The sequence below is a fragment of the Lissotriton helveticus genome, chromosome 3_1 (assembly GCF_964261635.1).
Source record: "Lissotriton helveticus chromosome 3_1, aLisHel1.1, whole genome shotgun sequence".
NCBI lineage: Eukaryota > Metazoa > Chordata > Amphibia > Caudata > Salamandridae > Lissotriton > Lissotriton helveticus.
Genome location: NC_136061.1, coordinates 1,057,434,228 through 1,057,461,316, shown reverse-complemented (window position 1 = coordinate 1,057,461,316; position 27,089 = coordinate 1,057,434,228).

Here is a 27,089-nt window from a genome sequence, read left to right as displayed (position 1 = left end):
CATTCACACATCAGTCCGCTACTGACACCATCTCACAGGCCAACGGGGCGCCCCACGCCGACTTTCAACATTGTAGGATGGCCACAGAAGTGCGACAACTTACTAGACACCACCTCGGTGCCATCCGGATCTTGGCGCGTTGTGCTGCCTTCGGCCTATTCGCACATCGGTCCGCTACTGACGCAAACTCACAGGCCAACGGGGCGCCCCACGCCGACTTTCAGCATTGTAGGATGGCCACACCAGTGCGGCAACTTGCTACACACCACCTCGGTGCCATCCGGATCTTGGCATCTCAGCGCCTAGTGGTGTCTTCTATTCCGAAAATATTGTTGCGCTGCCTTCGGCCCCATTCACACATCGGTCCGCTACTGACGCCATCTCACAGGCCAACGGGGCGCCCCACGCCGACTTTCAGCATTGTAGGATGGCCACACCAGTGCGGCAACTTACTAGACACCACCTCGGTGCCATCCGGATCTTGGCGCGTTGTGCTGCCTTCGGCCTATTCGCACATCGGTCCGCTACTGACGCAAACTCACAGGCCAACGGGGCGCCCCACGCCGACTTTCAGCATTGTAGGATGGCCACACCAGTGCGGCAACTTACTAGACACCACCTCGGTGCCATCCGGATCTTGGCGCGTTGTGCTGCCTTCGGCCTATTCGCACATCGGTCCGCTACTGACGCAAACTCACAGGCCAACGGGGCGCCCCACGCCGACTTTCAGCATTGTTGGATGGCCACACCAGTGCGGCAACTTACTAGACACCACCTCGGTGCCATCCGGATCTTGGCGCGTTGTGCTGCCTTCGGCCTATTCGCACATCGGTCCGCTACTGACGCAAACTCACAGGCCAACGGGGCGCCCCACGCCGACTTTCAGCATTGTAGGATGGCCACACCAGTGCTGCAACTTGCTGGACACCACCTCGGTGCCATCCGGATCTTGGCGCGTTGTATTGCCTTCGGCCTATTCGCACATCGGTCCGCTACTGACGCCGCCTCACGTGCCAACGTATTTTCTCCGCATTTTACACCCTATGCCGCATAACAGGTCATGTGACTTGTTTATAAAACTTTTCATTGGTTCATTTTACTTTTGGTTTCCTAATGATGGAAGGCTTGATCATGTGACCTAAAAACAACACTTTTCATTGGATGAAAACTTTTTTTTTTCCCCAAACGATGAAAGCCGCACCTTGTTTCTGGATGTTTCAGACTGAAGCTGGCGTCAGCATGAGAGCACCACCATCTCGTAGCTCAGTCGTGGTCATTCCGCGAGCAATCATGGCAGCCGCTCCTCACCAGAAGCCTGCAGGAGTCGGAGCCCCCAAAACTTTTGATGAATTCTCAAGGCGAAGGGGACGCTTTCGAGAATGGGGTCCAAGACCTAGCAGACAAGCGTCCGATTTCCAAGGTGTCCCAGGGCCATTTCAGTGGACCAGGCCCAAAAAGGAAACAGCCTGCCGCCATTTTGAGAGTCCTGTGACAGCCACCTATCGCTGCACCGCAAGAGTGGGCGCAACTCAGCTGAATTGCGGCTTTTGACACAGTGGACCAAAAACGGACGGAATGGCAACTGAAACGGTAAAGGGGCGCCCCACTACAGCAGACGAGACTCCACCTGGAGAGGCCCGTTCACGCAGCCTCCCCCGGGGCGCCCCACGCCGTTATTCGGAGCAGCATTGTAGGATACCAAAACCAGTGCGGCAACTTACTGGACATCACCTTGGTGCCATCGTTCTGCTGCCTTGGAACTATTCGCGCAACAGTTTGCTACTGATGACCCACCCCCCGCGACGCCCCATGCCGTTATTTGCTGGGTGGCAACTTACTAGACATCACTTTCGTGTCATCTAGATTTCGGCGCGTTCTGCTGCCTTGGAACTATTCGCACAACAGTTTGCTACTGATGACCCACCCCCCGCGACGCCCCACGCCGGAAATCTGGACGTTGTGCTGCGTTGGGACTATTCGCACAGCCGACCGCTACTTCGTTGTTTTTCCCTAAAAATGTTTATATGTTATTACTATTTTTGTTTTCTTGTATATATTTATAAATTATTAAAGTTTTATAATCTTACTACTTTGTCGGAGTGCTATATATATTTAATGTGACACATAATTGTAAAAACTTTGATGTACAAAGAGTCATCCCTGGAATCTTCCGCTTCAGGCTCGGTCCCCTCCCCAATCACAATACAGGATGGTTTTCAGATAATAGCAACGCTTCTGCTGTGACGGATCTCATCCAGTGTGGGCCTTGATCTACTATAACTCCTTTGAAGAGGGGTGATTCTTTACAGCTGTGGCCATAAACTACATCTGCAGGGCTAGCTGATACCCTAGGACCAGCCTGGACAATCGGACACAGAGGAAAAGGAGTGTCAGAGGGTGCGGTAGTGAATAGGGCGAAAGGGAGGTGTCGGGCGGGCACAGGGTGTGATTCTCAGGGAAGAGCAGCGCAGATGGGGGGAGGTTTATTACCCATGCATAAGACAGAGAGCGGGGGTGACCACTGCCTGGGGGAGATGCTTGCGAGGGTGGGGAGCCATGCTAAGGATCGACAGCGTGCACAGAGTGGGTCTGGTCAAGGCATCTAAAATGGCTGCCGTGCACGACAAAAGTGTGGCATTTGAAAAAAGACAAGAAGGCGCAGACAATGTTTTTCAACACTTCCTGATTTCCTTCGAATCGAACGTTAACAGACGTTGGGGCATATTACCAAAGTTAAGCGATATTTATCCCTAACGATGCTTAGCAACGATTTTTTTACCGTCAGAAATTATCGCAGGTAAACCTTGCTATTATCAAGGTTTATCGGAAATACGATAAAAAACGACCGCAATGCATTAATATCGCTGAAAACTCAGCGATATTCATGCATTACCGAGCTAATGCTCTTAGCCATGTTATCCACCTCCCATTGGATAACATGGCTAAGAACTGCTCAGGGCAGGTGGTAGCTTTTGGAGATATTCGCGCTTATCTCGAATATTTCCAAAAGTTGATAATAGGAGATAGCGATGTTAGCGACTGTTTCCAGTCGCTAACATCTTGGCATGCCCACTTTGCATGTCATTAGTGATAAATATCACTCACATGCAAAGTGGGGCCCAAGATGGTCGCTATCTTCTACTAGCCGTCGCTAACTAGTGTTAGCAACAGCTAGGTAATACACATATAATTTTATCTCCGCGAAGCGGAGCGCTGTTACAGATATATATCTTGTTTTTGAACGTTAATTTCTCAAAATGCACTGAAGCACATATATTGAGACCTAGCAAAGGCACATCGGGCTACCAGTCCCTACAATTTTGCCAAGTTTCGTGCAAATCCATTCAGCTGTTCGATCCTACCGAGAGACAAGATGGCGGCCGCTACGGACTGTTTGGAATGTTTACAGACACCGGAGAGCCAATCAGCTTCGCTTCGCAAAGCTCCGTAACGCGAAAAGTACGCGAAGCGGTGCGGTGTTACAGATATATATCTTTTTTTGAACGTTAATTTCTCAAAATCCACTGGAGCACATATATTGAGATCTAGCAAAGGCACATCGGGCTACCAGTCCCTACAATTTTGCCAAGTTTCGTGCAAATCCATTCAGCTGTTCGATTATTATTATTTTTATTTTTTTTTGCCCCGCGGGGCCCTTTTAAAACCTCCACATCAAACCTAGGGGGTCAGCGACAATGTACTATGCCCCCTTATGGTCATTTGCCCCTTCGCTTTGGCCTCCTCTTGTCTCTCGATCCTACCGAGAGACAAGATGGCGGCCGCTACAGACTGTTTGGAATGTTGACAGACGCCGGAGAACCAATCAGCTTCGCTTCACAAAGCTCCGTTGCGCGAAAAGTACGCGTCCTGGGCCGCTGCCCAGTCCGCTGTTACAGATATATATCTTTTTTTAAACGTTAATTTCTCAAAATCCACTGGAGCACATATATTGAGACCTACAAAAGGCACATCGGGCTACCAGTCCTTACAATTTTGCCAAGTTTCGTGCAAATCCATTCAGCCGTTCGGGCTAAAAGTGAGGCCAACCGCCCTATGGAAATGAACATGGGAAAAACGCGTTTTGGGACCCCCCTTTTTTCTCGGCCCCCCCTTGACGAACCCCCCCAAAATTTTTAGGGGCTGCTCAGAAACAAAATGTGCCATTTTCCTGAAAATTTCAGCCAATTCCGTCCACAAACGCCAAAGTTATTAGACATAGAATTTTCAAAAAACCCATAGAGAAAAAATCCTAACTATATATACCTACTGGCGACCGCCAGTAGGTAATATATATATATATATATATATATATATATATGGTCCAAAAGTCCTGAACTCCGGCCTCAATCGCCGAAACTTCCTACAGGTACAGATCACTCAGACGCCAGCAGTTTGCAGTGTACGTGGTTTATTTCCCCATTACCACCAGCATGACGCGTTTCGGCTACGTCACCGCAGCCTTGATCAAATGGCAAAAAAGGGCCAATAGTGGTGTTTAAATACCGTGAAACTACAATCGACATCAGTCACCAGATGTATAGACATAGAAGACATAATTGAGGCTATGGTATATTAGTGGAAAACAGATATATGTGCAAAAAGTCGCAATCAATATTACAATAAATAGACCTCTTATATACATGTAAAAATTGATATGTGCATTTCAAAATGAGGAGGCTTAAAAATAAATGACAACCTTCCTACTGTCATATGTATAATTATAGCAATAAAGTCATGCAAGCATATAGCAACCCATTTTCATCATAGAACTCTACCACTGTTCTTCTTTAACCTCATATCAAGAGCTTATACCTGTATTTCCAAAATTATTTGCTTCAGTCCTCAAACAGCCCTCTATTGCACTCTTTTTTTTAATTTTTTTTAATACATTTTATTGTTTTATTGCAAGGAAATACAGCAATACCAGAATAAGTCAGTATCCTCTTAAAATACATAACAATTTATAACATAAATCTGATTCAATCAACATAAAAAGTTTAAATCCATTCGGCAATTGGTGCCCAAATTTTCTCCCCCAATATTCTCTTTTTAACCCCTTTCAACTTATATATAGCAGATTCAATATTGTACATAAACAATAATTTTTCCCGCCACATAAAAAAAGACGGCGGGTCCGAACTAATCCATTCCTTAGTAATACAGGATCTAACTGCAGCCATACACAAAAATAAAAAATAAGAAGTTGGTATTGACCTAACAACAGTATGGTCGATACCCAACAACACTAATTCCGCTGTTATCTTAATCTCACTCTTAAGAATAATAGCTAGAAAATTTTCCACATGTTGATACAAAATAGAAAGTTTGGGGCATGAAAAAAACATATGCAGTTCATCAGCTGCATATAGCCCACAGCGGCTACAATTCGTACCTGTCGTTGTACTCCACTTAGCAACTTTGTTTGGGGTGTAATATAGATTATGAATGCACATAAAATGTTGGGATTTCATCATCCCTGTCATTAAACAATCTGAAGCCATTTTAATCGATAACAAAATATCCACATCAGATACACCTAAGCTATTAGCCCATTTCCGCTGACATTGTCCTAAATCATCCCCAAATTCCTGAATTTAACTTAAATAGATAGCACCTATACGGGTTTTTTTTTGCAAGAGTTCTAACAATGAAATTTTCGTCATTTTTACTGGGGAAATTGAAAATTGGTTCTGTAGGTAGCTTCGAAGTTGGAGAAATTTAAAAAAAATCATTTCTTCCAACAGAAAATGTATTCATTAAATCCTGAAATGAAACAAATTGATCATCACTAAATAAGTCTCCCAGATACCGTATTCCTTTTTGCTGCCATCTATACATAATTAAATCACAAAAAATTTCAGGTAAAAGGCCCTTTGATATAAGGGGAGTATAGGCATTTAATTTATGTAGTTTTATATGTTTACGGATTTTTTGCCAAACTCCGAAAGCTGCCTTAAGTATCTTATATTTTGTTTTTTTGTGATAGCTGGGCTCTACAATCCTCAAAAAGCTACCTTTAGCTTGTTCGCCCAAAATCATTTCGTAAATTGAAGGAGTTTGACATTTCATAATTTCTACCCTATCTCCCATAATTAAAGGACTTATGCATTGCAATGCAGCAGATAAATAATAAAAAAGAAAATAAGGAACATTCCATCCACCTTGTTCATTACTTAGTATCATTTTCTTTGATGCTTTCCTGTGACGTTTATAACCCCATAAAAAACGAAAAGTACTTCTTTCTAAATTTTTAAAGCAAAGCGGCTGAAATTCTAATGGTATTGTACGGTAGATATACAGTACTTTTGGTAAGATCATCATTTTTAAAATGTTGAGTCTGCCATATAATGATAAGTGTAGATGATCCAAGCGCTGCAGTGAAGCATTGATTTGAGGTATTATAGGGTTTATATTACGTTCTGGTATCTTTTCTATGGGGAGAGAAATCTTTATTCCTAAATATGTGACCTCTAAAGTAGTAGAAATGTTTGAGGGTGGATTATCTCCTGAGCATAAAATTTGTGTTTTCTCCAGGTTGAGTTTGTAACCGGAGAAAAGCCAAAATTGTTTAGCAAGGTCATCTATCGCTGGTAAAGCTGTCTGAACATCAGTAGTGGTTATCACTATATCGTCAGCGTAAGCTAAGACTCGATAGTTAATATTGGCTAAATAGATAGGTTTAATTTTTTGTTCCAAAAAAAAGCGGTTAATTAAGGGGTCAATATAAAAAGCAAAAAGTAAGGGAGAACAGGGACATCCTTGTCGAGTGCCCCTGGTCACTGAAAAAAGAGGGGAGATTTGTCCATTAATTCGAATACACGCTTTAGGAGCGATATACAAAGTTTTTAAAGCTTTTATGATTCCAGGGCCTAATCCCTTCCTAGATAGAATTTCCCACAGATAGTCCCAGGCAACCCGGTCAAAAGCTTTTTCAGCATCTAAAAATATTAGTCCAACATTAGACCGAGTTGCCTGGGACCAATCCAGGAACGAAATCACCCGTCGAATATGGTCAGCAGTGTCTCTAGCAGGGATAAAGCCATGTTGATAGATAGAAACTAAGTGAGAAATAATATTAGATAATCTTAGAGCTAAAATTTTAGAGAAAATTTTACTATCGGCATTTATGAGTGATATGGGACGAAAAGATGAGGGTGATAAAGGAGGCTTCCCTTTTTTAAGAAACACAGGTATTATTGAATCATGCCATGATTGAGGGGCGCTACCTTGTTGAGCTCTCAGACATAGATCTACTAATTCTAATTTTAACGCATTCCGAAACTGTTTAAAGAACTCTAAAGGGATAGCATCAGGACCAGCTGCTTTTCCTGAGGCTAGAGACATTAAAGAGAGTTCAATTTCCTCCCAAGTAAATGGTAGATCTAACTTCTCCTTCTCTTCGCTAGATAAAGTGACATTTAAAGTTGATTCAATAAACTGAGTAATTTGATCTAAACAATCTGACCTCACATCCTCAGTATACAGTTTAAAGTAAAAGTCACTAAATACTTTAAGGATATCCTCTATTTTATTAACAGTTATCCCTGTCAAATTATTTATTTTATCAATGCTAGCAAATGCCGCTTTCTGCCTGGCCCTCTTAGCCAGATGTCTGCCAGAATTCTCACCAACTTCATAAACCTCTGTCCTAAAGGCAGAAACTTGCTGAGCAAACTTTGTCGCATACCCCTGATGAATCTTAACTTTAAGAGTCAATAACTCCTTTATAATGCTTTCAGTAACTAATCCTCTATTGCACGCCTGCATAAGCTGAATCTCGAGCAATCTTACATTTTTCATTTCTAGTTCTTCTCGCGTTCTAACCTCCTTTTGTTTTCTTATTGAGTAGCTCAATGTTTCTCCCCGAACCCCACATTTAAAAGCATCCCAAACTATTTCAGAAGATGCAGAACCTTTATTATTAGAGAAAAATTCGGGGATCCAAATATTCATGTGATCAACATAGGATGAGTCATACAATAGTTTGCGGTCAAATGACCATGCTCGAGGGGTAAATGAGGTAATTAATTCGAATTTAAAAGTAATAGGATTATGATCCGAGATAATTTTTGGTAACACCCCATATTCCACTTGAGTAATTTCATTGTATAGGCACTTAGATACAAAAAAATAATCCAATCTGAAAGATTTTTGGTGCGGGGCAGAGAAAAACGTATAACCAAACATTCCCCCCCTTTTCTCATACCCTACATCTAGCATTCTATATTCTAGAATTATCTCTTTAAGTGCCCCAAATACCTTTTTCTTCCTACCATTATATGGGGTACTAGCATAGATGTCAAACGTTTCCTCCATGTGTAAATTAAAATCTCCACATAGTACAATGTTGGATGACCATTGAGCTAACTCCACACTTAGATGATTGCGGGCAGTGGGATCGTCAATTACTGATGCATATAGTGAGCAGATAGTGATAGTCAATCCTCCAAATTTAAGTTCAGCAATAACCCATCGACCTAATAAATCTTCTTTGACTTTTTTAATTTCCCCTAATCCAAATCTCTTAAGAATTGCGACTCCTCTTATTGTAGAGCTCTGCCGAGAGCACCCTACAACTTCCAATCCAAGATCTTTTAGCCACCCTCTGTTAGACCAGGCAATGTGAGTCTCCTGTATACAAACTACGTCCAGCCGCATAGTTTTTAGCATCTGAGACATTATTCCCCTTTTTCTTTTGTCGTTTAGCCCACAGACATTAATAGAGCATATCGTCAGCTTAGCCATTATATTCTTTTAGTAATTTAGGACAATAGAGCATATGATAACAGAAAATTACAAAATTCGACACCTGCCATAGATAAATCATAGCATTTAAATGAAAACATTTTTTCAGCTGTATGTCCTTGCACCCCAAAAAAAGAATTTTTTTCCCACCCACAACCCCCCCAGCTAAGCCCTCCCAACCCACCCTTTCCCCAACACCCCCCACCAGAAGCGTAAGGACTAATGCCCTCATTGATGGTAAGTGAGTATGGGCTGTTTGTTCCGCCCGGGCCAGCCCGACCTGTAAATAATATACCTCTAGCACCACAAAAGCCAAAAAAAAAACTTGAAAACAAACAAAGCTAGAAGGGTCGCCCACTCAACCCACATTCAGATATTATCTTCATCTCTATCCTGTAAATCCCTATTGCATAGTTTCTAGAAATTGTTGTGCTTTGATCTCCGATACAAAGTAAATAGTTCTCCCCTTATGCACAACCTTAAGCTTAGCCGGATTTAATAGAAAGGCTTGTCCCCCCTTAGCTTGTATTGGTGCCATTAACTGTTTGAGTTTCCAGCGTTGTTGGACTGTTGCAAAACAAAAATCTGGTCGGACAAAAAATTCATGCCCCAGACCCTTTCTAGTTTTGGATGGCCTTGCCACGTCATATAGAATCTCACGAAGTAAGTAATTCTGTAAACTTATAAGAATAGCTCTTGGATTTTTACTTCCCCCCTCATGACCATGTTTTAGATTAAAAGGAAAACGGTGAGCTCTTAAGACTTCTTTATCCCATTCCCATCCTTTAAGATCCTGAAAGGCATCTGAGAACATTTCAACAACAAATCGTCGAACGTCCTTTCCCTCTGATTTTTCTGCCACTCCCAGTATACGTAGGTTGTTACGCCTTGCACGATTTTCCAAATCAATTAACTTCCAATCGACATCTTTTCTGGTACTAATTGAGGTTTTTTGTAAAGTTAGTTCATCCTCTATTGCAGATATACGAGTCTCAGTCTCCTGTACTCTTAAATTAGTGTCTGTATTTGATTTGGCCAACCGACGAACAACATTCTGGAGCTTACGCACAGCTCCTTGAGTACGAAGTCCCTCTGCTTTTGTTTCCTCTCTGTGAGTCATGATCATTCTGTACATTGAGGTTTGTAGTTTATAGATTGACTTCAATGTGACTTCTTCGTCTCCCTCTAATATCTCTAAGGATTCGAGATCAGTTCCAACATTCATGCCAGCCCCTTCCCATTGCGGCTGACTTATAGAGCCTACATTTTCACCTATTTTAGCCTCTAGCCTCTATTGCACTCTGTTGCGTTCTGTGACAGAAATTTCTTTGACATTAAAAGTGCAAGTGCAAGTGTAAATAAAGTGCAAGTTACAGAAAGAAATGCAAATTTCTAAAACCAATCTTGCATAAAAGGATATTAATATGTCATATCAAAAAAGTTAGAAAAACGCATTAAAATGATGTATAGTTTCAGTAAAAAAACACACAAGTGGATGACATGTTTCCAATGATAATAATGGCATAATGCCTCAATATTTCAATGAAAATACCATCACATCCATCTCACAGTAAAAATCACTATGTTACTATTTCCTGAACATTGAGAACCAACGGTTTACTTCCTAAAAGTGCAAGTGCATAATATGTAAAGTGCAAACTCATGACTGGAAAACAATATGACTAGATAAAATCAACAGTACATACAATCGAGGGGATATCACAGAGGCAGCTATCTACACTAGACCCCAGTGCTGAATAAAATCTAAAGTTCCTATACACAGATTTTTTTATATTATTTTATCGTATTTGCAGTGAGAAATTCTAAGGTGGTTGACACTATAAAAAACTGAATAAATCCTCCCCTGTATTCATCCCATTGGGGATCCTTGTGTCGAATAAAAGGATATATTTGCTTTCTAGCTGCCTTAGTTGTTTCTCCCTGTTGCCTCCTCTTATATTCTTAGGTACTGCATCAATTATAAAGTACTTTAAGTCATTAAGTGTTTTTGCATGGACTAACTCAAAATGGCGGGCAACCGGATAATTAGCATCTGAATTAACAATAGCCCTCAGATGCTGAAGGATGTGATTAAAGGCCTGGAGCTTCGTGCTGCCTACATATTTGAGCCCACAGGTGCATTCTAGTTCGTACACTGCAAAGTCTGTACGGCATGTGTACAGCCCGTTGATTTGGATCGGGTTAGGGTCAAAGGCAGAGCAATATTCACTGGTATTAATACCGAATTTGAAATACACCTGTGGAAACCTGTTTTATTAGATAGCCAGTTCTGAACCGTCACTACTTCAGGGCTAGATTTTACAAGAGCATCTCTCATGGATGGAGCCCTCCTGAAGGTGATGGATGGCTCATCTGGTATCAGTGGGGCTAGACTGATATCTGTTTTAAGCAGTGGCCCGTGTTTTATTAGTACTTACTTTCCTCTCTTTAGTGTTGAAAGTCGTGATAAGGCTCATTTTCTCTCCTTCCTTATAAGGATCTGGGTTGGTTTTAGTTTGTCTACTGCCAATGCTGCCAGACAGGCATTCTTCTCTGCTCTTACTGTTAGCTTTCTCCCTGGATTTTACAAGTTGTTGGGGTGCATAGCCACGGGCCAGAAATCTCTTATGCGCCTCAGTTTGGCAGGCCTGTAGCTCAGACTCAGAGCTACAAATTCTACGCATCCTGATTAATTCCCCGTAGGGAATACTTTTAATGAGATGACCAGGGTGGGCACTCCTTGCATGTAAAATTGCGTTGCCCGCTGTGATTTTCCTATGCAGTCTGGTTTCAAGTTTATTTTCATTGACATAGACTTCTACATCTAGAAACTAGATGTGGGTTGTGCTTATTTGGGACGTGAATTTAAGATTAAGCTCATTCTCATTTATCACATTGACAAAGTCCCTGGCAGATTCCTGAGACCCTTTCAAAACCATGCAAATGTCATCTATGAACCTCCAGAAATGAATTATGCTGTCAGAAAACCTGAGTTTGTGAGTACCCCAGAGGACATGCTTCTCCCACCACCCAACATGCAAGCATGCATAGGTTGGGGAGAAGCATGCCCCCATAGCCACCCCTCTCTGCTGCTGGTAAACCTCCTTATTGAAAAGAAAATAATTATTCATTAAACAGAGTTGTATCATTCTCAGTAACATGACATTGTGTGTCTATATATACATATATATATATATATATAGATAGATAGATAGATAGATATATGTATATATATATGATGCCTGTTTGTTCAAATCAGCAGCTCGCTCGCCTTCAGGAACCGCAGCATGAAAAGAAACGGAAGACCCAGGATGCAGGTGAGTTTTTTATTTAGGCACACCTCGTCAGCATAACGTTTCGGCCTACACAGAGGCCTTGGTACCACTCCTTCACACCAAAAGAGTAGAGGCCACATCGGGGGAATTTCTTGGAAGCAACCTTTAATGGCATTTTGCTGGCGAATGCATTTCGGCTTGTGTTGCCTTCTTCAGCGCCCAAGATATTCACACAGCTTCCAGGATTGCAGAATGTTCAGTCCTGCCGCCCACTTGTAAAAGCAGGATGGCTCCGCCCCTTATGATGACAACACACCACCTGTTGCAGCTGAACCGGATAATGCTGAACTGCAACACCCAGAATGCAATGTCCGAATTCCAGGTAGGTAGTGGTGATAGTAAATGTAATTTCCAATGAAATGGGCGGAAAGTGTGACTTGCAGTTTTGAAGGCCAAGGTGATTCCTTGAAATGCAAAAAAAAGTTTCTCCTTCGAGTCCCCACACCGCCTCAGCCTACGTGTCCAGGACCAAATTCCAGCGGGGGCAGATATGGCAGTACACATCGCCCAAGGTCAGGTAAAATACCTAAGCACCGCTCTGTTTCTTCCCAAACGCCGTGGCAGGGTCCGGAGCATCCAATCACTTGGAAATAGAAAAAACTGCCGAAACAGAACCAGTGCTCTCCGGGCCTCTTGCGAAGCGGGGGCCTCTATACTGCCTCTCTGGCTAACGCAGAAATTCATGACTGTACCACTCCTTCACACCAAAAGAGTAGAGGCCACATCAGGGGAATTTCTTGGAAGCAACCTTTAATGGCATTTTGATGGCGAATGCATTTTGGCTTGTATTGCCTTCTTCAGCGCCCAAGATATTCACACAGCTTCCAGGATTGCAGAATGTTCAGCCCTGCCGCCCACTTGTAGAAGCAGGACGGCTCCGCCCCTTATGATGACAACACACCACCTATTGCAGCTGAACCGGATAATTCTGAACTGCAACACCCAGAATGCAATGTCCGAATTCCAGGTAGGTAGTGGTGATAGTAAATGTACTTTCAAATGAAATGGGCGGAAAGTGGGACTTGCGTTATGAAAGCCCAAGGTGATTCCTTGAAATGCAAAAAAAAGTTTCTCCCTTGAGTCCCCACACCGCCTCAGCCTACGTGTCCAGGACCAAATTCCAGCGGGGGCAGATATGGCAGTACACATCGCCCATGGTCAGGTAAAATACCTAAGAACTGCTCTGTTTCTTCCCAAACGCAGGGGTGTTATAGTTAGCTAGACATTTCACTCGTACAAAACCATTGAGATTCCTCCATTATAGTTAGTTGTACTAACTAAAACTCGCGCACCCGCAATCCACTGCTGATGATGTCACGTATTACATCATTCATGACATGGTCAGTGACATCACTGATGACATTACTGATGACATCTCAAATGACATCACTGATGACATCATCCAGTGAACGTGGTTTGGTTCGTTATTTAAATATGTATCTATATATATAAAAATTAATGTATGTCTGTCTGTCTGTTTGTCCTTTATGCATTCTTACCATTCATCCGATCACCATGAAACTTTGGGAAGTTGCTGAGTACATTCCTGCAAAGGTTTCTGGCATATGCATTACTACACCATTCATCCGATCGCCATGAAACTTTGGGAAGGTCTTGAGTACCCTCCCGCGACGGTTTCTGGCATATGCATTACTACACCATTCATCCGATCACCATGAAACTTTGGGAAGTTGCTGAGTACACTACCGCGAAGGCTTCTGGCATAAAAGTTTTTAAATATCAGCCCCCCAGGGCCCTCATAGTCTTTTGAATACTGAATTTTTCCATTTACGGAATACCAAGCAAAGCAACAACGTATAAGTCCATCGATACTGTGATGAATCAAGACGAAGTTGTCAATTATCCAACGGAATTCTTGAATTCACTGGATTTGCCAGGTATGCCACCGCACATTTTAACATTGAAAATTGGCGTGCCGATCATTCTTCTCCAAAACATCAATCCACCACGACTTTGCAACGGTACAAGACTTTCGGTGACAAATATGAGGAACAATTTAATCGAAGCTACAATTTTGAATGGGAAATTCAAGGGGGACGATGTACAGTTGCCTCGTATTCCAATGATCCCAACAGATATGCCTTTTGAATTCAAACGTTTACAGTTTCCGGTGTGAGTCGCCTTTGCAATGACCATCAACAAAGCACAAGGACAATCTCTGAAAGTGTGTGGACTAGATTTGGAGAATCTGTGCTTCTCACATGGACAACTGTATGTGGCCAGCTCACATGTCGAAAAACCTTCTGATTTATTTGTGTACGCACCAGACGGAAAAACAAAAAATATCGTGTATCCACAAGCACTCGAATAAATAAATAGAATTAAAACAACACTTTGAAATGTTTTCCATATTAAAATGAATAAGTTTCAATAAAAATGACACAATATAAATTGAATGTTACCATAACGAGTTTCCTTGAATTTCCTTTCTTATGGGATCGCAGCAACGCGCGACGGGTAAGCTAGTTATATATATAGCAATCTGCATTGAAAAATGAGTTGCTATATAAATATCTGGATGAAGGATTTAGTAGCAGTGTGATTGACTGTTTACTTGACTAATTGATGTGTCTCACTAAATATATTGGATAGTGACTAAACTGTGTGAATATCTGTATCACTTTGTCAGTTGTTGTGTAAACTGCTGCACCAGTTGGTTACTAGTTATGTGAAAGTCTATATTAGTTATTGATTAGTTAACTTAGTATTTGTATGGGAGAGTGAATGTGTATGTGGTTTGGTGGGGGTGTGTGACTGCCCCAAGATGTGAGAATAGTTGATTTAGTAGATATATGAGGTTAAGACTTCATATTATAACAGTTGTTTGGGTGAGTGAATATCTTTATAGGTATGGTGATGAGCAAATATATGTCTGTATAATTGTAATAGTTATACCACACTAATAATGAGTTACTATCTATATAAATAAATGAAGTGGTGTGTGTATATATGTGTAGCTGATTAAATGTAAGTATGATCCATTGTTTGCATAAGTGAGTAGGATGACTGAATAAGTGAATAGGATGTGTGCTGGTGTGTAATGTCAATATAGGTGCATAAGTATATTTGATAGTGTTCTATTGATCATTGACAACATGTTGATAAGTCCCGGTAAGTGAGATGAGCTTCACACGTGGAGTGTTGTTAAAGATGATTTATTATATCGGTCAGATAGGAGATAACAGGAACCCACGCCAACCGTTGCACAGGACCACACGGAATCCCACACCAGGGATTCCAAGTTCCAATGCATGCGGCGGGTGCGCTCGAGATCAAACACGAGGATACCACACATCCTCCTTTCTAGAAAAGAGAAAGAAAACATAACAACACAAAATTCATACAAGTAATACAAGGAATAAAAATAACATTACAGTTTGATGTAGTGAAAACTTATTTTCCAACATTGTAGTCTTTGAGCCATACAGGTGGTTTCTTTAGACGGGGAGTACACAAATTGCGGGAGGAAATGGGAACAGGTAGTTGTAGACGAGAGGCAGGAGGTAGGTGGCTTGAATTGGAAGAATGAGAGGTTCCTGTTAGGTTGGGAGAAGAAGAACCTCTAGAGGGAGACGGTTTCATACAAAGAGACGGAACTTTAACAACTTTGGAGAGACTCCACACATTACCGTCTGACAGTTCAACAACTTGCCTACCTACTCTAACAACTAGCATAGGGTCGGAGAAATGCGACACACCAGATCTAATAAAACCAGATTTCCTCACACGTACCCAATCACCAACTATGCAGGGATTGTTGGATTTGTTACAATTCACAGAAGTATCACTTTTCTTGAACTTATCATCAATAAGATCCCTCATCCAGGGCTGACTCATGTTACACACACCCTTTCTCCCTCGCATTTTTTCGAAAGGAGACAAATCACCAACGGACTTCGGAGTATTCCTGTAACTCCACAAGAGCTTCTTAACTGCATCGTAGCAATTTTCACCATTGCATACTGCAAGTTGCAAACCTTCTTTGAGCACCCTAATCCACCTTTCAACCATCCCGTTACCTTGAGGATAATATACCGAAGAGCGTTTGTGTAAAATGCCATGGTTGCTACAAAAGGATTTCATTTCCACGGAGGTGAACTGGGTGCCATTATCAGAAAGGATGGAAGTAGGGAAACCTTCTTTTTCAAAAATGGAGTTTAGAAAGTCAATAATAACTCTAGAAGATACATGAGGAACAAATTTTACCTCAGGCCAACTGGAGAATTGGTCTATCAAAACAATGGCATATACCGGGTTGCGACCTAAAGACATCGGACCAGCAATGTCAATGGAAACACATTCCCAGGGTTTAGAAGGCCTCGAGATAGAATCATGTTGATACTTTATAGGTTTTTGTGATTTATCACTTACACAGCATTCGATACAAGATCTTACCTTTTTCTCAATCAGCTTGTCAACGCTAGGCCACCAGAATTCACTTCTTATCCTTCTCTTCATACTGGACATGCCTGGGTGACCCTCATGAGCCATATCTAACACGGTGTCTCTTAAACCCTGAGGTACAACTAAAAGTAAACCCCTCAATAAAGTTTCTCCCTGGACAGAAAGCTCTTGTGCAACATGAAAGTAAGGCAAAATGCTAGAAGATAGATTGTTTTTTGAAGGCCAACCATTTTTCACAAAAGACAAAACATCTAAATAATCACGATCATCACCACAAGCCAGTGCCCAATCATCTTCTCGGATGCAACCATTGGATACCTCACAGATTGACACAACTTTATCAGGATCATCATCAGGGGCAACATGATTGTCATCTTCAATAGGTAACCTGGAAAGGAAGTCGGCAAGAACATTTTTTGCACCAGGAATATATTCGACTGAGAAATGAAAATCTTGTAACTTATACTGCCATCTCGCAATCCTGGAGGTGGCTTTGCTACATCCTTTAGTTGTAAAAAGATCAACAAGGGGACGATGATCAGAGCGTACAATAAAATCAGTACCATATACATATCTGCGAAAATATTCGATTCCCCACCAACAAGCTAAAGTTTCTTTTTCTAGAGTGGAATATTTTGTTTCAGCACCACGTAACGGTCTTGATGCAAAAGCAACGGTGACAAAACCAGTATTTTGCTTCTGCATCAGCACCGCACCAAGACCAACATTGCTTGCATCAGTGACAATAAATGATTTACAATTGGTGTCAAAAGGCGATAAGGCAGGAGCAGAAACAATACATTTCTTTACAAAGTTAAATTGAGCTTTGCAATTGTTATCCCAAATAAATTGTTGTTGGTTTTTCATTAACTTCCGTAAGTGTGATGTTTTGTCGGAAAAGGAAGGAATGAACTTTGCATAATACTCGGCTAAACCGAGAAAAGATCTGAGCTGATCCTTGTTGGTTGGTTCGGGAGCATTCTCAATGGCCTTAACTAAACTTAACTTGGGGGAAATACCCTCTTTGCTTATGGAATGGCCTAGATAATCTACTGAAGACTTCTCAAATTTACACTTTTCTTTGGTGAGGGTAAGACCATTGTCTTGTAAGATGGACAAAACCTTAAATAAAATTTCAGAGTGTTCACATTCATCTTTGCCGAAAACTAGTATGTCGTCCTGAAAATACAATACATTAGGAACATTTTTAAACATGTTGTGCATGACACGCTGGAATACTGAGGACGCGGACACTAGGCCAAAGGGCATTTTCTTGTACCTGTAGGCACCCTCAGTGGTAATAAACGATGTAAGATGTTTACTATCTTCATGAAGGGCTATCTGATGATATGCGTTAGATAAATCCAATGTGGTGAAGATAGATGCATCCTTAAGTTTAGAGAACATCTCTCCGATATTGGGTAGAGGATGCCTATCAACCCACACATTGGAATTTAGATCGCGCATATCCACACAAAGACGAATTTTTCCATTGGGTTTATGGATGACAACTACAGGCGAAAGCCACTCAGAGGATTCAATTTCCTCAATTACATCCAATTCACACAATCTTTGAAGTTCTTTTTTTACGGACTCTCTTAAAGCCAAGGGAATATTGCGTACTTTGTGTACCTTGGGAACAGCATTATGTTTAAGAATAATTTTGTGACTAAAGTTTTTAAGCAAGCCCAAATTAGGGGAAAAGACTTGCGGAAAAATAGTTTCCCATTTGTTGTCTGAAGATACATCAACTGAATTGATAAAATCAGTATACCCCAGAACCTGATCAGGATGATTAGGATCAAGTTTCATCATTAACTCTCTTTGTTGTGGCCAACCTAATAAGCATGACCCATCTTTGGCAACATATACTTTAGAAGGTATCGACATGCCCTTAAATGATAAGGTGGAATGAAAGTACCCAAATACCTCAATGGGTTTTTTACCATAACCCCTTAATTTTATGTCAGAAGGAAATAAGGACATAACCTCTGGAAATTCTTTTAACAAAACATCGTCACGAATCAACGTGTACTTTGCACCAGAGTCTGCCATAACCTTTATAGATTTGGACCCTATTTGAAGCATACAGTAAGGTGAGTCTTTTTTTTCTTCTCCGACTTCATAAACGGTGCATATGTCATCGTAGACGTCGTCATCATTGTCCACAGCTTGAACTTCAGAGAATCTGGGACGTCTGTAATCAGAAGAGAAGTTCTTTGATTTGTTGCGACTTTTGCACATTCTGGCAAAGTGACCTCTAGATTTGCAATAATTGCAGAATTGTCCAATGGCGGGACATCTTTTGTCAGTTGCAACATGGCCAGGAAAACCGCATTTGAAACAAACTACTTCTTTTCTGAAACCTTGATATGATGTAGAAGGAAAAGTAGGTTTGTTGGGAAAAGATTCAGTTGTATTTTTCTTGACGGTTTGGACCACAGAGACATTGGATTTTTCTAAAGAAGATTCTTTTGGTTTTTTGTCGGATAACTCCTTGATGCCTAACTTCATATCTTCAAATCGGTGCGCAATATCAAGGGCTTTTGAAAGGGATAAATCTTTTGCGTCTAGTAACTTCTCTTGGAGTTTCACATCGGAAACATTATGCACCAGCTGGTCTCTAATCATTTGATCTTGAAACTGTTGATAATTACACTTGGCAGCTAGAATCCTTAAATCTTTGACAAAAGAATCAATGGGTTGAATGGAAAGTTGTTGTCTGCTTAGAAACTTGTGACGAGCTACAACTTCGTTGACTTTCTTGATAAACTGTTTATCTAATTGCATGATGGCATTTTCGTAAACATCAGTTTCTTCCTCAGAAGAATTATCCAAGGTTAGAGGAGGAAGATGAGAAAGAACTTGTCTTCCTTCAGCACCTAGAGAATGCTTGAGAATAGCGAGTTTGCGTTTGTCAGTGTAATTCTCTCCACCTATGGCTTCTAGGTAAACTTCGAAACCTTCGCGCCATTGTTTCCACTCCAAAGGGGGTTCACCTGGACTTGCCAGAAAAGGTGGTGGGGCATTAAAACTTTCCATTGTTGGTAATATAGAATTATTTACAAAGGCAAAATGATGTCATAAATAATCTTGAAGATTGGTTTGAATTGGAATAGACTCTTTCAATGAAATACAATTGTAGTTCTTTTCTTTACAGAGAAAATGAATTTATTGGAAAAGCATTGTGATGTCACAGAGGTGAGTAAAGTCTACTTGTGTTGACTCTGCCTTTGTGATGCAAACAGAACGTAGAACACGGAGTTTGCTTGTGCTGGCGCTGCTTCTGTGACGAAATAAGGAACGTGGGGCACAAGGTTATGCGCATGCGCTAGATTGCTAGAGACGTAGTGTTGCATGCGCGAGATGGCTAATGAGCACGAGTTGTATTGTCTCTAGCGCGAGGAGATGCGCATGCGTTAATTCAAATGGCCAGCAAATGAGGGAAAATGCAGCAAAAAGGATAAAAGTCTCACCATGCCAGAAGAAAATGCGGGATTTTCGGGATGATGTCAACAACAGGATAGAGAGGCTTCGACAAAGTGCGTGGTGGAGATAGCGCATTCAAGTTTGACAACGGTAATCTTATCCGGGAGTACCGGGGCTGTGGGCTCCAAAAATCATCTGAGTTTGTTTCCTCGTCGTCGCCAGTGATAAGTCCCGGTAAGTAAGATGAGCTTCACACGTGGAGTGTTGTTAAAGATGATTTATTATATCGGTCAGATAGGAGATAACAGGAACCCACGCCAACCATTGCACAGGACCACACGGAATCCCACACCAGGGATTCCAAGTTCCAATGCATGCGGCGGGTGCGCTCGAGATCAAACACGAGGATACCACACATGTATGAGTGAATCTATAGGTAATTGATTAGATGTGTGTGTAGATCTAGAAATCACTGAGTGGATTTTTAGATACTTGTATTGCTGTGTCAATGGATTTAAATATGGTACTCTGTATTTTACAGTGAGTGAAGAAAGGTTATACTAGTGTATGACGAAGTGTATCTCATTGTCACATGGATGATGTCATCAGTGATGTCATCAGTGATATCATCAGTGATGTTACTGACCATGTCATGAATGATGTAATATGTGACATCATCAGCAGTGGATTGCGGGCACGCAAGTTATAGTTAGTACAACTAACTATAACGGAGGAATTTCAATGGTTTTGTACAAGTGAAATGTCCAGCTAACTATAACACCCCTGAAACCTAGGGTTTTTCAGTGAATTTCTAAGGTTTTTTAAATGCTAATTCCTAACTATAACATGTCTGAAACCTATGTTTTTTCAGTGAATTTCAAAGGTTTTTTCAATGACAATTGTTAAATGTATTAATTGTTGTATTTATTTTTTTGATAGTGATTTACATTTTTTTTTAATTATTTATTTTTAGATATTTTATTTTTTAAATTACATTATAATTACATTATAGATTACATTACAAAATATACTTTCTCAGAATGAATTACTTTAGTTTAAATCATTTGCAAATAGGCAATAGACTTTTAAGTGCAGTAGTTACAGTTGTTGCAATGGGCAACACAATTGCAAACACAATGCATTTCTAGTTAAATGCAATTAGTTACTTTATGGATTACTTTTCTAACCACAGGACTGGAGCCTAGATTCAGTCCTTGGACATCTCCTGTAAACAGTTGAGTAAAAGCGTTTTGGTTACAGTAGTGATTTTTAAGGAATATTATTGTATTTTAAAAGTTGACAGATATTTTTCACATAGAATCACCAATGTTATCCTATGGGAGGAAATTAAGCATGAGCGCAAAATCCGCTCCGATCGCGGATTTTTCGGATTTTCGGTAAATCCGCGATCCGCGAACTCTCGCGAATTTACCGAGAATCCGCAATCCGCGATCGGAGCGGATTTTGCGGTCAAAAGTTCAAGCCCCATGTAAATAATTTACGATGGCGCCGGCAAGCTGCCAGCGCCATCCTCAAATGGTTACTTAATTAGCTTCGACAGGAAGCTCTAACAGATAAGATAAAGCAGGGGCTCGAGCGCCTGCTTTATTTTATCAGTTGGAGCTTCCTGTTGAAGCTAATTAAGTAACTTTTGCAGGATGGCGCTGGCAGCTTGCCGGCGCCATCGTAAATTATTTACATGGTGTCTTCTTCTTGAATAAATATGAAGGGCAGGGTTCATTCTGGCACGACGGTCCTGGCACAAAAAAAAAACCTCAACAGGAAACACTTGCAGATATCAATAACGCATGTGCCCTAGTTGAAGCTTAAATTCAGTGACTCATTCATCAGCCCAAAAATAATCGTGAGCGCCCCCGTCCGTTTGGCCCCGCCCACACACTCGAGGTGTGCACCGTCTTCCCGCCATTTACCCACTATGATGGCCATTTCACTCCAGGGACCCCTGCGCACTTCGGCGCGATTGCATAGTAACACACACTTGGTCGCTGGAACTAGTTGAAGTGCAAATGCAGTGACTCATTCATCAGCCCAAAAAAAATTGTGAGCGTTGGGAGGCTGGGCAGATGTGCCTTCTTCACAAATATACCATCGAAAATCCGCTGTGATGCTGCCCAGATGCATTTGCATCTTTGACTTTCACGAGCGCAACCCCCGTGCTGTTCCTGTGACCAGGGGGCTTCTGTCTCTTAATCTGCTGCTGATCGATCTCTGACCTTTAATACACACAAGAGGCATGTGCGCTCGCATGGAAGCCCCGTCCGTTTGGCCCCGCCCACACACTCGAGGAAGCCCCGCCCCCAAATCCGCAGATCCGCTAAATCCGCGGATTTTGCGGATCCACGATCCGTGAATCCGCAAATTCGTGAATCGTGGATCCGCAAAATCCGCCCATGCTTAGAGGAAATTCACTTAGCAGGTAAGTAGTGTTATCGTTACTTTTTCTTACTCAGTGGAGGATCCTGGATCCAGCACCGGTGCATCTCCTGTAAATAGTTGAAACAATGTGTTTAAGTCATAGAGGCGATTTTTAAGAAATATTTTTAGTTTGTGAAAATAGACACTTAGAAACTATGGAAGGAAATACAAGTTACTGGTAAGTACGGTTAGAATTACTTTTCAGGGTCAGTGCTGGGCTAAAAGATGCTGCACTGAGATGTAAAAAGGGGCACGGCCTGCACCACCTCTATGCAAAGCAGCGCAGAGGCACTTCCTGGAAGCACCTGGTGGGCTACTTGGCCCCCATGGTCCCTCAGGTTTGAAGTGGATTTGTTTCCCAATTTAAAATGCCGCAACTGGGCGTGTTTGCACACATCACGTCAAGCCCAGTCCCCTCCCTTCACCACTGTTTAAACACGCCCTGTTACCTTTCTAAGTTGAGAGATTAAGTCCCCTTCAATCCTAAGGGTCCCCAGGGTCAAACTAGTCCACTAAGTACCTCCAGTAAGCGCCACAGAGCTGCGTTGCAGAGATGTGTAAAAAGGGGCGTGGCCTCTGAACACCTGTCTGCAAGAATTAATTCCCCAATTTTGCACAGTTGTGTAGGGAGGGGGCGTGGCCTGAGGTGATATGTCTGCAAAAACGCCCTGTGGCGCGTTTTAAGTTAGAGAATTAATTCCTCCTCAATCCTGTGGGTCCCTGGGGCCAACTAGCCCACCAGGTACCTCCAGTATGCGCCAGGAGGTCCCATCCCCCAAGCCCTGCGCCCAATTTTTTTAAAAAAAGAAAAATTGGGAAGGGGGCCGCGTGTCCCCCCTCCAGAGGCCATAATCTACCCCGGGGACCCATCCCCCGGGCATAGACCTTTTTTAAAAATATTTTTTATTTAGAGGGTGGCTGCCTTTCCCCCCTCCTGTGGCCACTTATGGCCTCGGGAACCCCATCCGGCCCTTTTTTAATTTTTTCTTTTTTTCCCAGGCCACTAATAGCCTCAGGGACCCCATCTCTGGGGCTGGCCCACTCCGTTGGGGACCGTGGGGGGGTCCCCAGTCCCCCCACGGTTCCGCTGGCTCCCCGCGTCCTGCGGGAGCCGGCATTGCTTTTCCACATGGGGAGCAGCTAACATGCTGCTCCCCATGTGGAAAAGCAATCTGCTCTTTCTTCCAATTAGCAAAGCAGTTTGCAATAACAGGGTTTGAGCCGCAAGGCTCCCGCCCTGTCATTGCAAATGGCAGAGTCCCGGGGTGGGCACCCCGTGACATTGCAGGAGCCGGCCCTGGCGGTACAGAGGGCCATCAAGGACTCCAGGAGGGGGGCCGTGCGGCCCCCCTCAAACCATTTGAAACGCCCCGGGGATGGTGGTCCCAGGGGCTTGGGGGTCCATAACGGACCCCGAAATTAAAAACTTAGTGGCCCGGGGAGTTGGCGGTCCCTGGGGCGTGTGGGGGGGGCTCAAGCCCCCTCCACACAGGTGTTTTTATTTTAAAAAAAAAGCCCCGGGGTTGAGGGTCCTCGGGGCTGCGGGAGCCATGAGCCCCCCCACATAGATTAGCAAAAAGCCCCAGGGGTGGTGGTCCCCGGGGCTTGGGGGGCCCTTGAGCCCCCCCACCCACTTTTGATGAAAGCCCCGGGGGGTGGCGGTCCCCAGGGCTGGTTGGGCTATGAGCTCCCCCACACAATTTATAATAAAGCCCCGGGGTGGCAGACCCCGGGCCTGGGGGGCCTTTGGGGCCCCAACTTTACTATTTAGTTGCCCCCAAGATTTGCCCACCCAGGGGCTAATAAGTAACATATAATAAGATATATTTGGTTATTTTTTCATCTGCAAGGTCCTCGCACCCTGCATGGATTTGGCTGATTTTTAAAAAAATAATAATTTTTGGGGGGCTCTGGGGGTCCTTCTGGGACCCCCTGAGCAGGCCTAGGGGGTCAGGATGTTTCTACCCTGCCCCCTTTTTGTGTTTTTCGTGTTTGATTCTTAGGTTTCTTGTGCCTTGTGCCATACACTCATGGGAGTTCCTTTTGCTTTTTTCATCTGGAACAATTCAATACTGTCTCCTATCACTTCTTTTGAGTGTAGAGGGTGTATAGTATAATGTCCATATATTTCTTCTTTTCTGGACTTTTCCACTTTTTCTACTTGTCTACTTGTCCACTTGAAATGTCTGGTTCATGTTCTAAACATATCTTTTGTTCTTCTACATTTACAGTTTTATAGTAAATATTGTTTTCCACCTGATATAATACAGCCTTTTGGACTTTGGTGACATCTACTGACTCGTTTTTTTTTTTCAAAACAAGGGGGAGAGCAAGGGCTAGTGTCCACCTGTGGTGGACGGAGAATACTCCTATTCCCCTGGTCAAGGATATCTAGAACAAATGGAGGAGTATCACCCGAGGTTGAGCTGAAGGTTTTCCAAGGGGAGGGGGGTATTTCTTAGAATAATAAAGAAGAATAGTTATTCCTTTTATAAGAAACCCCTCACTCACCACCTAGTGGTGACATGCTTCATCATCGGGGTCCACCCTGGTGGCCTAGCGTCACCAGGGTGTGCTTCGACACCTGTAGTACAGTGGAGCAGGTTGTTAGTGTGGGTGCAGAAAAAATATATGTTAAAAATTGTCCTGGTTTAACTTGAAAAAGTGATTTTTATTTAAAAGCAACTGGACAATGTTAAAAACAAGGAGCGAGATACTGGTAGGGGAATTACGACCTAAGTATCTCTATATGTGTAATGGTGAGTTGGTCAACATGTTTCTACCATATGGGTTGATATCCGGTATTCGTCAGGACCATGTACAAGGAGATGGACGGTGTGAGCCCCCTAAAAGGCACACCCTATCCTAAATCCTATTTAAACCTCTTGGCAAAATTGCCAATGGTAGTATGCTCAAAAAATGTTGAGCAAGAGAGCAAAAAAACCTGTGGGGAAGAGAAAGTAAGCAAGTGTCAGGCGCAAACATTCTTACTAGCCTGTTACGTCGTGCAGTCTCTCAGTGCTTTCATACTTCAAGCCACAGTGATTTTAGGAAAACCTCTGGTGATCAATAGCGTGATAATCTCGTGTCCGTGCGGGCTAGTTTCTGGTACTGGGACAGCTATATTTATCAATAAGTGCGTGCTCTATCGCATGCATTATTTCTATTGTTATCGTAGTTTCATTTCATTTTAAACTTTTTCACATAATGCGCGATGGTATATATCATAAACCAGGCAGTTGTGGTCATTAATAATAAAGGTGCAGACTGTGCCCGTTATATTAAGAAAAGGGACGCACAAAGACTCACAAACATGTAACATTAAGAGGAGCATGGATGCTACATGGCAAGGGACAGGCTTACTTATTGCAGTGCTTTCAAGTGCTTCGGCGGGCAGGGGACAGGTTCATCTCACGGTACAACATATTCTGTAAAAAATATGGTTGAGTACCAGAAGTGAGACTGAGTTGTTGTTAACTGCCGCAGAGCGGTATTAGTGGCCGCATCGGTATCATCATACTGCGTGATAAAAAGCCATCAAGGGGTTCTGTAGGAGTGAAGGTACATTTTACTTACAGTTTGCCGCTGAGGAGGTTGGCCTATAACCTACTTCTACCTTCCGCTGCTCGGCTAGAATTGCCGTGCAGCTGGGGGCTGGTATAAGTGAGACGTTGCTTCCGGGTACCGTCACGTGGTGACGGCATCACTGGCCCGGGAAGTAAGACTATGGAAAGCCAGGGGGGCCGCTAGTCTCCATAGTGATTGCATGCTAGGTATTGGCGCATGGTAGAGTTAGTCGTGACACAGTATTCGGGCAAATAAGTAAATACGTACAAGGTCCGATCGAGGAGCGGGTCTAGGATTTGGGAAGTGTCTCACTGGGGGAGACAAACCGCTCAGTGAAATTGTTTATAAAAAAAGGGGCTATGCCCTAGGAAACGATTCCAGGAGGAATCAAAACAAGCACTGCTAAAACCAACTATTGGTCTTGGGGATTTGTAAGGCTCAGAAGACGCAGGCAAGGATGTCACGGTGATGTTTATGTACTCTGCAGATGACAGAGGGGGTCACTAAATATTTAAGGACAGATGCCCACGGGATATTGTCATTCAGGCCCATCTTGTGGGTGGAAACTCTATAAATCCAACGTTGTTCTTTTTCGAAAAGGCCGGATCGTACATTGGGACCTGGTTGTAATTGTTCGATAACTGTCCACTTCATATCATTAGGGGTGTGGTGTGCCGTCAGGAAATGGTCCGTGAGTCTGGTGATATTTTTCTTGCATCGGATGGCGCTTCGATGTTCGCAGATGCGCTGTTTTATCTTGCGTGTGGTCATTCCTATATATGGTTTGCCACATGTACATGTGATCAGGTATATAACATTACTGTTGTTGCAATTAGTATGTGTTCTTTGTTCCCAAACTTTGCCTTCTTCCAGATTTAGAGTTTTGGTATTGTCAGTGAGGTGGCACACACTGCAGTCCCCACATCTTGAGTGTCCTGTGACGGGTGGAAGACCCCACAACTGGGTGAGAGTGGGATTGTTATTCGTTGTTGTACTCTTTGGTCTGGTATTTACCAAGCTGTCTTTTAAGCTCTGCGCTTGTCTGTATGAGAACAGTGGTTTGTCCCATCGGAAGTTTCCAGAGTTTATTATGGACCAATGTTTGTTTATGCTTTTGCTTACTTGATTTAAAATGGCGTTATAGGTTGTGAC